Source organism: Elaeis guineensis, chromosome 2, assembly GCF_000442705.2.
Source record: "Elaeis guineensis isolate ETL-2024a chromosome 2, EG11, whole genome shotgun sequence".
Taxonomy (NCBI): Eukaryota; Viridiplantae; Streptophyta; class Magnoliopsida; order Arecales; family Arecaceae; genus Elaeis; species Elaeis guineensis.
The window spans coordinates 46900432-46913258 of record NC_025994.2 but is presented as its reverse complement, the minus strand read 5'-3'; the positions used below and the strand labels follow the sequence as shown (position 1 = coordinate 46913258).

At 35.9% G+C, this 12827-nt stretch overlaps 1 non-coding gene across 1 annotated transcript; it reads right to left on the bottom strand.

The window, feature by feature from the left end:
* Positions 1-6399: 6399 nt before the first annotated feature.
* LOC140855990 (small nucleolar RNA R71) lies at positions 6400-6505 on the bottom strand. The gene has a single exon (XR_012139429.1). It is a non-coding gene; the product is annotated as a small nucleolar RNA R71 (small nucleolar RNA).
* Between the last annotated feature and the right edge of the window lie 6322 nt (positions 6506-12827).

Sequence of the window (12827 nt, the reverse complement as noted above, 5' to 3'; positions counted from 1 at the left end):
CTGACCCAAATGCCCACCAAATTGGGCTAGCAAATGAGCAAGGCATGAGACCAAATTGATCTTTAAAAGAGCTAAGGATTTCACACGTGCTAGCATGCTTATCGGAACCCCGATTGAATCTAAAATTTTAATCAATCTTTTTAAAAAAAAAAAAGATCCTTGGCCAATTTTTATATGTGTGTAACCCATTGGGTTCCACATCTAGCTAGTAGTAGGTTTGGATACAAGTTGACCTAATTTGATTAGAATTTAATCTAACCGATTTAGGTCCAATCGAGCTAACCCGATTTCAGTAATTAGAACTCTTTCTAATTAGCATTCGAATTAAACTTTTTAATTCGATAAAAAATCTACAAGTCAAGATTGACATCTAGCAACATATCATGATTATCCAAAAGATGTAAAAATTTAATAAAAATATCAAGTATGTCCTTCAGTGGCAAGTTACCGTGCAATACAATCCTTCGATCATCCCAGCATCCTGAATATATTCATGAGTATGGAATCATGTCAAACTCAAACACACATTCATATCGATTTTTAATTAATTAATGATGACTCCAATAAAGAAGCATTAAAAATTTTTTCTAATCTCCTTCCTACTTTTGGCCAAAAGATTATTTTCTTAGTCATCTACGAATGAGAATATACAGGATGCGATCTTCTCTTACTAGGAGCAATCGGTTCTATGTTGACCTACTCACGACCTTCGTACACACTCTTACCATATCCAGAACACTCCGTACATGTCTTAAAGTTATGCTTGAGTATGAACCAAAATATGGATTTACGTGCACAAGATTTCAAGGTGATCTCAGATCTAAGGATCACTTGCACAACTCTCACTTAGAGAACCATCTTTGACATGCAAGTAAGGCTTTCATAAGATGTTCTCTTTCATCGAGTTAATTCAGTGGACTCATTTTTCAAATGAGCACCCACATCCTTGTATTAGTGTCCCACACAAGTGGCTAGTGAGATCTACCATCCCTCTCCATCGAGCATACATAGAATGTGCCAGTCTATCCGAAATATTGATCTCCGACTCAATATTTCTACGATCAGAAATATTTAAGATTAAAATTTTAGGATTTTAGGTCTCACTAGCATGACCCATTCATGTCTCCTAAAATCATTGTCCTAATCTTTGGAGTTCATCATACATAATTTTAGTCATAATAAGAAGCAGATAATATGATGAATCAATACCTCAAATAATAAATGTAATAAGTTGAAAAATTATAAAGAAAAGTCCCATCGTAACACATTTGCAATTGGCTTATAGGGCACTCTTCTTTCAATCTCCTACTTGCACTAAAGTTAATCATCTTTGTATCTCATACAATCATGATAGCGATCATTTAGCTACTGTGGTATGGCCTTAGTAAATGAGTCTACTATATTATTTTTTGTCTGGTCGTTTAAGAACAACATCTTGTCTCTAATAAGATGGAAGTGTCTGAGGATGTGCTTGGATCTATAATGAGACCTAGGTTCCTTAGCTTGAATAACGGCTTCAGTGTTATCACAATAGAGTGACATCGATCCTTCATTCTTAAGAACGACTCATAAATCCATGATGAACTTTTTTCATCCAGACCGCTTCCTTAATAGCTTCACTAGCAGCGATGTACTCTGCCTCAGTAATTGAGTCAAATACTATTTACTGTTTGGAACTTTTCCAACTCACTGTCCCATCATTTAGGATAAACACGTACCTTTATATTGACTTACTATCATCTGGTTTCTAATGATCCTCCTTTGGATCAGCTTAAAATCTAATAGCTATGCCCAAAGCATAAGCTACATCAGGCCTGGTACATAGCATGGCATACATAATTGATCCTACAGCCGAAACATAAGGGATTTCACTCATCCTCTTTCTCTCTTTTGGTGTCTTAGGACATATTTTCTTAGAGAGACGTATACCATGACTTGCAGGCAGGTAACCTCTCTTACTAGCCCCCATATTAAATCTCTTTAATATGAGATCTATGTACCATGATTGAGATAAGCCTAACATCCTTTTAGATCTATCTCTATAGATCTTTATATCCAGTATATAGGATGCTTCACCCAAGTCTTTCATAGAAAACTTATTCGATAGCCAATTCTTGACCGATTGCATGATTGGGATATCATTCTCAATAAGTAGTATGTCATCGACATACAAAATCAAGAAGACAAACAACACTCTCACTTGTCTTCTTATACACACATGGTTCATCTTTATTTTTGATAAAGCCAAACTCTTTGACTGTCATATCAAATCAGATATTCCAGCTCCTCAAAGCCTGCTTTAATCTATAGATGGATCTCTTTAGCTTGCATACTTGATTTGTCCTCTCACTTGAGATAAATTTCTCTGGTTGAATCATATAGACTTCTTCCTCTAGATTATCATTGAAGAATGTAGTCTTGACATCCATCTGCCATATCTTATAATCGTAGCATGCTGCTATAGCAAGCAAAATCCTGATGGACTTGAGTATAGCCACTGGTAAGAAGGTTTCATCATAGTCAATTCCTTGCTTTTGTCTGAAATTCTTCGCCACCAACCTAGCTTTGTAGGTTTCTATTTGGCCATCTGCTCCGATCTTCTTTTTCTTTTGAAGATCCACTTGCATCCTATTGGGGTCACATCCTCAGGTGCATCAACCAAGGTCCACACTTGGTTGGTGTATATCGAGTCTATCTCAAATTTTATGGCTTTCAACCACCTGTCTGAGTCTCTACTCATGACAGCTTCCGAATAGGTCAGTGGATCATCATCTTGAATGATATTGATCGAATTATCATTCTCAATGACAAAACCATATCTCAGAGGTGCTGGACACATTCTATTTGATCTTCGGAGAGAAGATATGTATTGTGGATGTACCTCATCTTTAAGTACTTCTGATTGAGGATCTTCTTGTGGTCCAACCACTAATATTTCTGGATCGATTTGCAGATCATAAACTTCAGTAAGTTCAATATTTTTCCTACTGTCTCTTTCTTGGATGAATTCATTCTCCAAGAAAGTGGCGTGCCTACTAACAAATACTTTTGGATCAATAGGGTGGTAGAAATAGTATCCATTAGTTTTCCTAAGATACCCTACAAATCTACACTTGTCTGATCTAGCACTAAGCTTATGTCCAAAAATATTTCTGACATAAGCAGGACAGCCCCAAGTCTTAAAATATTTAAGATTAGGCTTCCTTTTCTTTTATATCTCATATGGTGTGCTTGCAACAGACTTTGAAGGTACTCTGTTTAATATGTATGCGGTAGTCTCTAGGGCATATCCTAAAAAGATATTGGGAGATTAATGAAGCATATCATGGACCGCACCATATCCATTAGAGTGCAATTCCTCCTTTCTGCTATACCATTTAACTGAGGTGTATAAGGAGGGGTCCATTCAGAGAGAATACTTTTACCTTTAAGATGATCAAGAAATTTACTGGATAAGTATTCTCCTCCTCGATCAGATCGAAGAACCTCAATACCTTTTTCAGTTTATTTCTTGATGATAAACACTTAATTTAAGTCATTTAAAGTAAAAAATTATATTTAATTTATTTTATTTATTAAGAATTTGATGCTTCTTTTTATGTTTTATAGGAAAGATGATCGCCGATACAAAGAGTCCGATTCATAGATCAAAAAGACTCGAGTTCGAAGAAATTTGGACTTAAAATAAAATTAAAATAAAAGAAAGATGCATCCGATATTATAGAAAATGAAGATACTAGCAAGGAATCCAAAAAGGATAGAGTGTCATTGTGAAGAAACAAAAGTTTCTTTTTAGAAGTGGAATAAAAAAGGGTAGTGTGAAGTTGTTCTTGGGCGCGTGCGTGAGCGGCGCGGACGCACAGCAGGCGAGCGCGCGGGCGAGTGCGCGGCGTGAGCACGGGCGGACGCGAGCAGGCTCATGCACAGCGGGCACGATAGTGGGCATGCGGGATGGTGGGTTCGTGGGGAGAATTTGGCATGGCAGACACAGCGGCGAGCAAATTAAAGGAAAAAATTTTTATTTGGAAATGCTTCAAGTGGAAAAATTTGTATTTTCTTCATCTGTTTGTGATCTTTTCATCTCATCCATCCATTTTTTAGTCATTAGTATTTTCTTTAGTCCCACATCGAAAAACCATGTAAAACTCCTCCTTCCTAACATCTATAAAAAAGCTGTTGTACTCCCATTGGAAAGGGAGTCCAGAAATTCTTCTAGAGCCTTGCATAAAGGAATAGAAAGGGACTACTTCATGAGCAACTAGGCTAGCAGTCTCGGGAGTAGAGAAGAAATTTTGTAACGACACAGAGATGATTTATTATTCTAAACTTTTTTGTATTTTTTTATATGCAATAAAGATTATACTTTTTATTTAAATCATTATGAGTTCTTTATTTGCTCTCTTTCATCTGCTTTTATTTATGCTTTATTGTTAGATTAATATTAGGAACAACTTTTACTTTTCAAAGACGCGTCGTGATCTACGGATACGGAGCGTGCCGAGGAAAGAAGAGTTGTTTACCTAGTACTTTCTGGAGATGCGCTGTGATCTATGGGTACGGGGCGTGTCGAGGAAAGATAGGTATTTTTTCTAAGATTAATCACATCTATTTAATTAAAAAAAAAAGATACAACTCTTCTAGTGCAAAATTAATTAAAAACTCCCGAGCTCTTTATTTTCTAATTACATCAATTTTAAGATAATTTATTTTTTAAATCAAAAATAACGTTTCTTTCTTTTATTTTGCAATCTCAACTTAGCCCAAGGTCCCTGAGAATACGATCTCGACTCATCCTACCTACGTAGTGAGTAGAGTTATTTTTGGTACTATCAATGACTATGCATCAAATTTTGGCACCGTTGCTGGGGATCTTGGCACGGTTGAATTAAAAAATTGAAAAATTTTTTTTTTTTATTTTTATTTCTCGCTTTAAATTTTTTTCAGTGCTTTCTAGCTAGATAATCTTATTTGCATAATTACATAATTACCTTGCATAACTAATTTACTACTTTTTAATCTTAGGAATTTTTTTGCTTAGAATAATTTGCTACTTTTTATAGCCTAGTGATTTATTGCTTTTTAGACTTAATCACTTAAACTTATTTTCTTGCAAAACTATATATATATATATATATATATATATATATATATATATATATATATATATATATATATAAAGATAAAACTATAAACTTTTTTTTTTAAAAAAAAAGAGAAGCCACTGATATTTCATAATACTTAACTAAAATAGCGTAATCTCAAATATAAAAATTTCTAACTTGATTGGACACCTTATTTCTTTGCATTGCATCTCCATAATTAATCTTAAGGGCAATAACCCATTAACCAGATAAGGTGGGGATTTGATCACCCTTCCTTGGCCCAAAAATCATATCCTTCATTTTGCATTAAACCAAGCCTTAATTTTAAAATCAACTAGACGTTAGCCCTAGAAATTTCGAGCTCAATAGGACAAGAAAGCTCTAGAGTTGAACCGAGTGCGGATTGGTTAATTGCTTGGTGTCTAAGGCAAGTGGTTAAAGAAAGTGGTTTTCAATTGGTTCTGTTGACTGACCTGGCCAACTCAGTTGGTGTCTAAGGAAAGCAATGAGCAGAGAACCTCCCACATCTTACGCTTACCTGGCTGAGTCAGTTAGTCAGTCTTGAGCTTGGAGTGCTCAAAGGCGGTCTTGGAAGTTAGGAGCTATCTAGATCTAAGTTAACCTTAAGATAGAAAGTCTATGCTTATTTAAGTTGATTGCAATTAACATCTAAACATTAACTAATTTCTCCCTTTTCATAGATTTAAGATTCTTAGGTTCTTCTCTTTAGATTTTCTTCATTCTTTTCTCACTTTATTATAAAAATATATATTATAAAAAGAAAAATTTTTTGTGTTTGCTCTACAGTATAATTGTAAGGTGTATGCTTGGCCGTAGATCGTTACGACCAGAAATCCAACCTTTTGATCCAGAAATAGAAAGAACATTTAGAGCCAACAGACGTAAAAATATGGACCGAAATCAGGAGAATGATCCACCCAAGCAACTGAAGGAGTACTTTATTCCTTCCACATATACCTACTCTCCTTGTATTCAAGTGCCCCCTGTGGAGGCCACTCAATATGAAATTAAGTCCAGTATAATCCAAATGTTACCTTCATTTTATGGACTTAGTAATGAGGACCCTTATAAATATCTTGAAGAATTTTTTGAGATATGCTCAACTGCCAAAATTCACAACTTCTCCGATGATGCTCTTAGGTTAAAATTATTTCCTTTCTCACTTAAGGACAAAGCCAAATACTGGCTACATAATTTGGATTCCATGACTATATCAACCTGGGACCGGTTGCAAGGAGAGTTTCTCAAGAAATATTTTTCCATAGGAAAAACTAATCAAATAAGGAAAGCCATAACTAGTTTTTCCCAATTAGATGGAGAAATGTTTCATAAAACATGGGAGAGATTAAAGGACCTTATTAAAAAATGTCCCCACCATGCTGTACCCAAGTGGCAGTTAATCCAATATTTTTATGATGGGCTATCTGAAAGACATCGACAAATGGTCGATGCATCATGCGGTGGGACATTCATGCTGAAAAGTGAGGATGAGGCATGGCAACTGTTTGAAATTTTAAGTGAAAATTCATTACATCATATGTCTGCCTCTATTAGAGATAAACCCATGTTAAACCCAAAGAGAGGTGGAATATATGAAGTAGGAAATGCCATAGATATCCATCATAAGGTAGATGAATTATCCCAAAAGTTAGATCGATTATTAAGTATAGGACAGCACCTTCTCCATCCCGCCAAATACAAGATATATGTGCATTGTGTTCGAGCCCCACTCATTGTGTGAATGATTGTCCGGTTGCACCACAGTTTCATGAACATGTACAAGAACAAGTCCATCAAGCCCAAACTACTCATAGACCAGGGAACAACCCCTATTCTAGTACGTACAATCCGGGCTGAAGAAACTATCCAAATTTTTTTTGGAGACCACAACCAATGGTTGACCCTGCCACACCTCGACCTCAATATCAGGACCCAACATATAGGCATGGACCATACCATCAATTTTAAAATACTTCTCAACCATCTACTACTGGTCACAGCTCAGCTTTTGAGGAAAAAGTTCTGAAAGCACTAGAACGATTAGAAGTCAACACTCAGATACTTAACTCCCACACATAATCCATTGCTAAGCTAGAGACCCAAATAGGTCAACTAGCGACTGCATTCAACAGGAGGGAAGGAGGAAAATTACCTAGTCAACCCGAGAGCAACCCAAGAGGGCAATTTGTGATTGAGAGTTCTAATACCCCAAAAGCTTTTTCTGAACATGCCAAATCAATCATGACTCTGAGAAGTGAGAAGGTCATTGAACACACTAGTAAAACCAATGAGACTGACCCTAAACCTCTAACCGAATCCAAATCACCCAAGAACAAGGAGGACCTGAAAATAGAGAAGGAACCAACTGCACTGGAATCATCTTACTTGCCTAAAGCCCCATTTTCAAATGCCCTGAAAGCCCCTATTCCTGCAGATAAGAAGGGAGGAAAACTCGATGAGATGTTGGAATTATTTAAGCAAGTCCAAATTAATCTTTACGTTCTAGATGCAATCAAACAGGTCCCTGCTTATGCCAAATTTTTGAAGGATTTGTGTACCCAAAAACATAAATCTAGATCACAAATCTAAAAAAAAATATGCCTCACTGAACAGGCTAGTTCTGTCTTCCAACATGCCACTCCTCCAAAGCTTAAGGATCCAGGAGCCCCCATCATTTCCTGTGTTATAGGAGATTACCACATTGAAAAAGCTCTTCTGGACTTAGGGGCAAGTGTGAATCTTTTACCTAGTTCGGTGTATGAACTTTTTGGATTTGGAGAACTGAAACCCACATCAGTCACACTGCAGTTAGCCGACAGATCAATTAAGGAACCACATGGAATGCTTGAGGATGTCTTGGTCAAGGTAGATGAATTTTACTTTCCAGTTGATTTTTTGGTTCTCGACATGGAACTAAGTGGCAACCCAAGACAAATTTCCATTATCTTAGGACGACCCTTCCTAGCTACGACAAATGTATGCATTAATTATAGGACAGGATTCATGGATGTATCATTTGGGAATAAGAAACTGAGACTGAATGTATTTGGTGCTTCCCAAGGACCATCAATGGATAGTTGCTTCGAAGTAGATACACTAGAATACATTATAGAAGATGCAACACCCACAATTCTAGCACCTGACCCCTTAGATACTTGCTTGGCTCACTTTGGAGTGTATGACTTTGAGGGATATATGAAAGAAGTTAACACATTGTTGGATACACCACACAATAAAACCACTCCTCCATGGACAATCAAGTATGAGCCATTGCCCACCTTTTGTTGGTTTTATTGCATATGACGTCTGGCTGAAGACGTTAAACTTAGCACTTTTTGGGAGGCAACCCAAATTTCTTCTATTTTGTTTTAACTGATCATCATTTTTTTTAAAGAATAAAGGACCGCTCTGTATGGAAGAGTCTGTCAATAAACTTGACGTCTGGCTGAAGACGTAAAACTTAGCGCTTGTTGGGAGGCAACCCAACGATTTCATATTTTTTTTACTTTACTGCAGCTGCAGGAATTTAGAACAAGAACCTATTAATCAATGAAGCTATCTTCAACTTTCGAAGTAAAATTATCCCAAGTGCACTCTCTCCTTTTATTTTCTTTGCTTTCCTACTCCATTGAGGACAATATAGATTAAGTTAGAGGGGAGGAAATTAATCAAATCCTCAAGTATGGTCAGAAATAATTAGTTTTGTGTATCCAAATTTTATTTTGATTAAGAGTCAATTAGGCATCCTAAACAATGAATGATTAATGGTCAAGATAATTTTAGAGATACTGAGAAATAATTATTAAGAAAACCCAATGAATGGTAGGGTTTAGACTAGACCAAATTTTAGAAGTGATTCTATAACCCTCTTCTTACTGATCTCAATAAAGAATCTGCTTCATGAGAAATTGGGTGGAAAGGTCGAGGTATGCAAAAATTTTCCTTAAAATTTATTTAAAACAAAAAGAAAAAGAAAAACAACATTGGTTTCCTATTAAGTAACCGGGCCCTTTCGCCTAAGTAAGCGTTGTGGTTCGCGTAAAAACGTAGGAAATGTTAAAAAAAAATATATATTAAGGGGACTAAATTGCAAGAAGATAATAAACCTCTTTCCCATTAAGTTAGAGAATTTAAAGAGTAAAGTGGGGAGTTGGTGAAAGAAAAGCTCTGAAATTTTTTTAGTTAATACTCAGCCATTAATTGGGTCAAATTGATAATCCAATGAAATATCTCTTTAATAGTCTGACCAAGTATCATCTACCTTTTGGGATGCCTAACCTAATTTTGATTCAAGACCGAGTTGGTACACAATGCTGATATATCTATTTTACTCGAAGACGAGCAAAATTTAAGTTGGAGGGTGTGATAAACACTTAATTTAAGTCATTTAAAGTAAAAAATTATATTTAATTTATTTTATTTATTAAGAATTTGATGTTTTTTTTTATGTTTTACAGAAAAGATGATCGCCGATATAAAGAGTCCGATTCATAGATCAAAAATACTCAAGTTCGAAGAAATTTGGACTTAAAATAAAATTAAAATAAAAGAAAGACGCATCCGGTATTATAGAAAATGAAGATACTATACAAGGAATCCAAAAAGGATATAGATGTCATTGTGAAGAAATAAAAGTTTCTTTTTGGAAGTGGAATAAAAAAGGGTAGCGTGAAGTTGTTCCTGGGCGCGTGAGCGGTGCGGACGCACAGCGGGCAAGCGCGCGGGCGAGTGCGCGGTGTGAGCGCGGGCGGACGCGAGCAGGCTCGTGCACAGCGGGCACGACAGCAGGCACGCAGGACGGCGGGTTCGCGGGGAGAATTTGGCATGGCAGACACAGCGGCGAGCAAATTAAAGGAAAAAATTTTTATTTGGAAATGCTTCAAGTGGAAAAATTTGTATTTTCTTCATCTGTTTGTGATCTTTTCATCTCATCCATCCATTTTTTAGTCATTAGTATTTTCTTTAGTCTCACATCAGAAAACCATGTAAAACTCCTCCTTCCTAACACCTATAAAAAGGCTTTTGTACTCCCATTGGAAGGGGAGCCCAAAAATTCTTCTAGAGCCTTGCATAGAGGAATAGAAAGGGACTACTTCATGAGCAGCTAGGCTAGCAATCTCGGGAGTGGAGAAAAAATTTTGTAACGACACAGAGATGGTTTATTATTCTAAACTTTCTTGTATTTCTTTATATGTAATAAAGATTATGCTTTTTATTTAAATCATCATGAGTTCTTTATTTGCTCTCTTTTATATGCTTTTATTTATGCTTTATTGTTAGATTAATATTAGGAATAACTTTTACTTTCCAGAGACGCGCCGTGATCTACGGATACGGGGTGTGCCGAGGAAAGAAGAGTTGTTTACCTAGTACTTTTTGGAGACGCGCCGTGATCTACGGGTACAGAGCGTGTCGAGGAAAGACAGGTATTTTTCCTGAGATTAATCACATCTATTTAATTATAAAAAAAAGAGATACAACTCTACTAGTGCAAAATTAATTCAAAACTTCCGAGCTCTTTATTTTCTAATTACATCAATTTTAAGATAATTTATTTTCTAAATCAAAAATAACGTTTCTTTCTTTTATTTTGCAATCTCAACTTAGCCCAAGATCCCTGAGGATACGATCTCGACTCATCCTACCTACGTAGTGAGTAGAGTTATTTTTGGTGCTATCAATGACTACGCATCACTTGATCATACATTGATACTCTTTGAACTTATCAAAGGCTTCAAATTTATGTTTCATAAGATATACATATCCGAACCTTGATAAATCTTCCATAAAAATGGTAAAATAGGAGTATTCTCCTCTGACCTGAGTTATCATTGGTTCACATACATCTATATGTACTAGGACTAACAACTCATTCGCCCTCTCTCTATATCCAGAAAATGGAGTCTTGATTATCTTACCCATGAGACAAGATTTATAAGTTCCCAATGATTCATAATCATATGGGTCAAAGAATTTTTCTTTGTATAACTTGTTAATCCTTGACTCACTAATATGACCAAGACGATAATGCCAGAGATATGTGACATTCACATCTTTCTTCTTTCTTTTCATATTTCTTTCAATATGAAAAATATTTTTATTGAGTGCACGAATTAAAAGATTGTTATTAATATAACTACTGCGATAATATTCATTAGAAAAAAAAATAGAATGTCATTAATCGAATTGACGATTAAGTCCTTGAATGAATTTCAATCGTTGATCAGCCACATGATCAGTCAGAAATTTTTTTTGAGTGTGATCCCATAGATTCGAACCTAAGCCGGTAGCATAGGAACACCTTCCTGAACTAATCAATGTAACCATCTAGCAATGATGACCCGACGTCCGGATAGGTTGAATAAAAGTGAAGCAACATTCAAGAAACTATTCTCATATGGTTATCATATAATTCATCCATTTGACCCTAATGCTCGAGATGACCTAGGATTTAACTGTCAATCCTAGATAAGTCATTCAAATTATATTTCAATCTTTTTCAAATCTATCATATGGATTACTCGGATCCAAATTTTGTTAAATTAAAATACACTGATGCATATCTCCTACTAATTCGAAGGGGTCAATCCCATCTTGACTTACGCACCGACTTGACAAGTACTTGACTGTACCTAAAAATCTTTCATCACTGAATTAAAAACTCAATTAGTCCAACAACAAAATGTGGTGAGTTACTTGTAAGCCATCATTGTGATCTCAGGTCGAAGGGACACTTATACCCATACCCTTCACGAGCTATCTTTGATAGTAGAGTGCTCCGTAGTTGGTCATATTCTGTGATGATGTACTCCTACATCTCACCTGCATGCCATACCAGTGTCTCCATACCATTTGGTTATGAGGACAATCAATGCATATGGCACAAAATAACCTACATTTGATATCGTTATCATCTTAGTAATAGCGTATCATTTGGTCGCAAATCAATTTAAGGACTATATGATAAATCCTCTTTTATTGATCAAAATAGTCCTACGGACTTCATCATAACATAGGACTTCGTTAAAAGATGTATCCTTATGATGAAAAATATCAAATAACTTTTATTATTTATCAATTATATATAATTATAGTTAGCACAATCGTCGCACGATTGACTTTAGGACATAATTCCCAACATCTGGAAGACAAATTATAGAAAATACCTTATCGCATCCCATATGCAATTAGCTTGTAGGGCATCATTCTTTCAATCTTCCACTTGCACTAAAGCCAATCACCCCTATACTTGATATTCATGCTATCAAGGTGGCGGTCAAACTGCTGCATTGATAAGGCCTTAGTAAACGGGTCTGCTATATTGTTCTTGGTATCAACTCGCTCTATGATCACATCGCATCTTTTGACTATCTCTCTTAAATGAGGTGGAACCATCTTAGGATGTGCTTGAATTTATGATGAGACTTTGGTTCTTTGGCTTGAGCAACTATCCCAGTATTATCACAATAAAGAGGCATTAGTTGTTCAATCCTTGGAACTACACCCAACTCTATGATGAATTTTTTCATCCAAACAGCCTCCTTAGCAACCTTACTAGTAGCAATATACTCAACCTCAGTGACTGAGTCAGCAACAGTTTGCTGTTTAAAACTTTTCCAACTTACTGCATCACCATACAGAGTGAACACATATCTAGAGATTTGCTATCATCCGAATCAGATTGAAAACTAGAATCAGTATAAC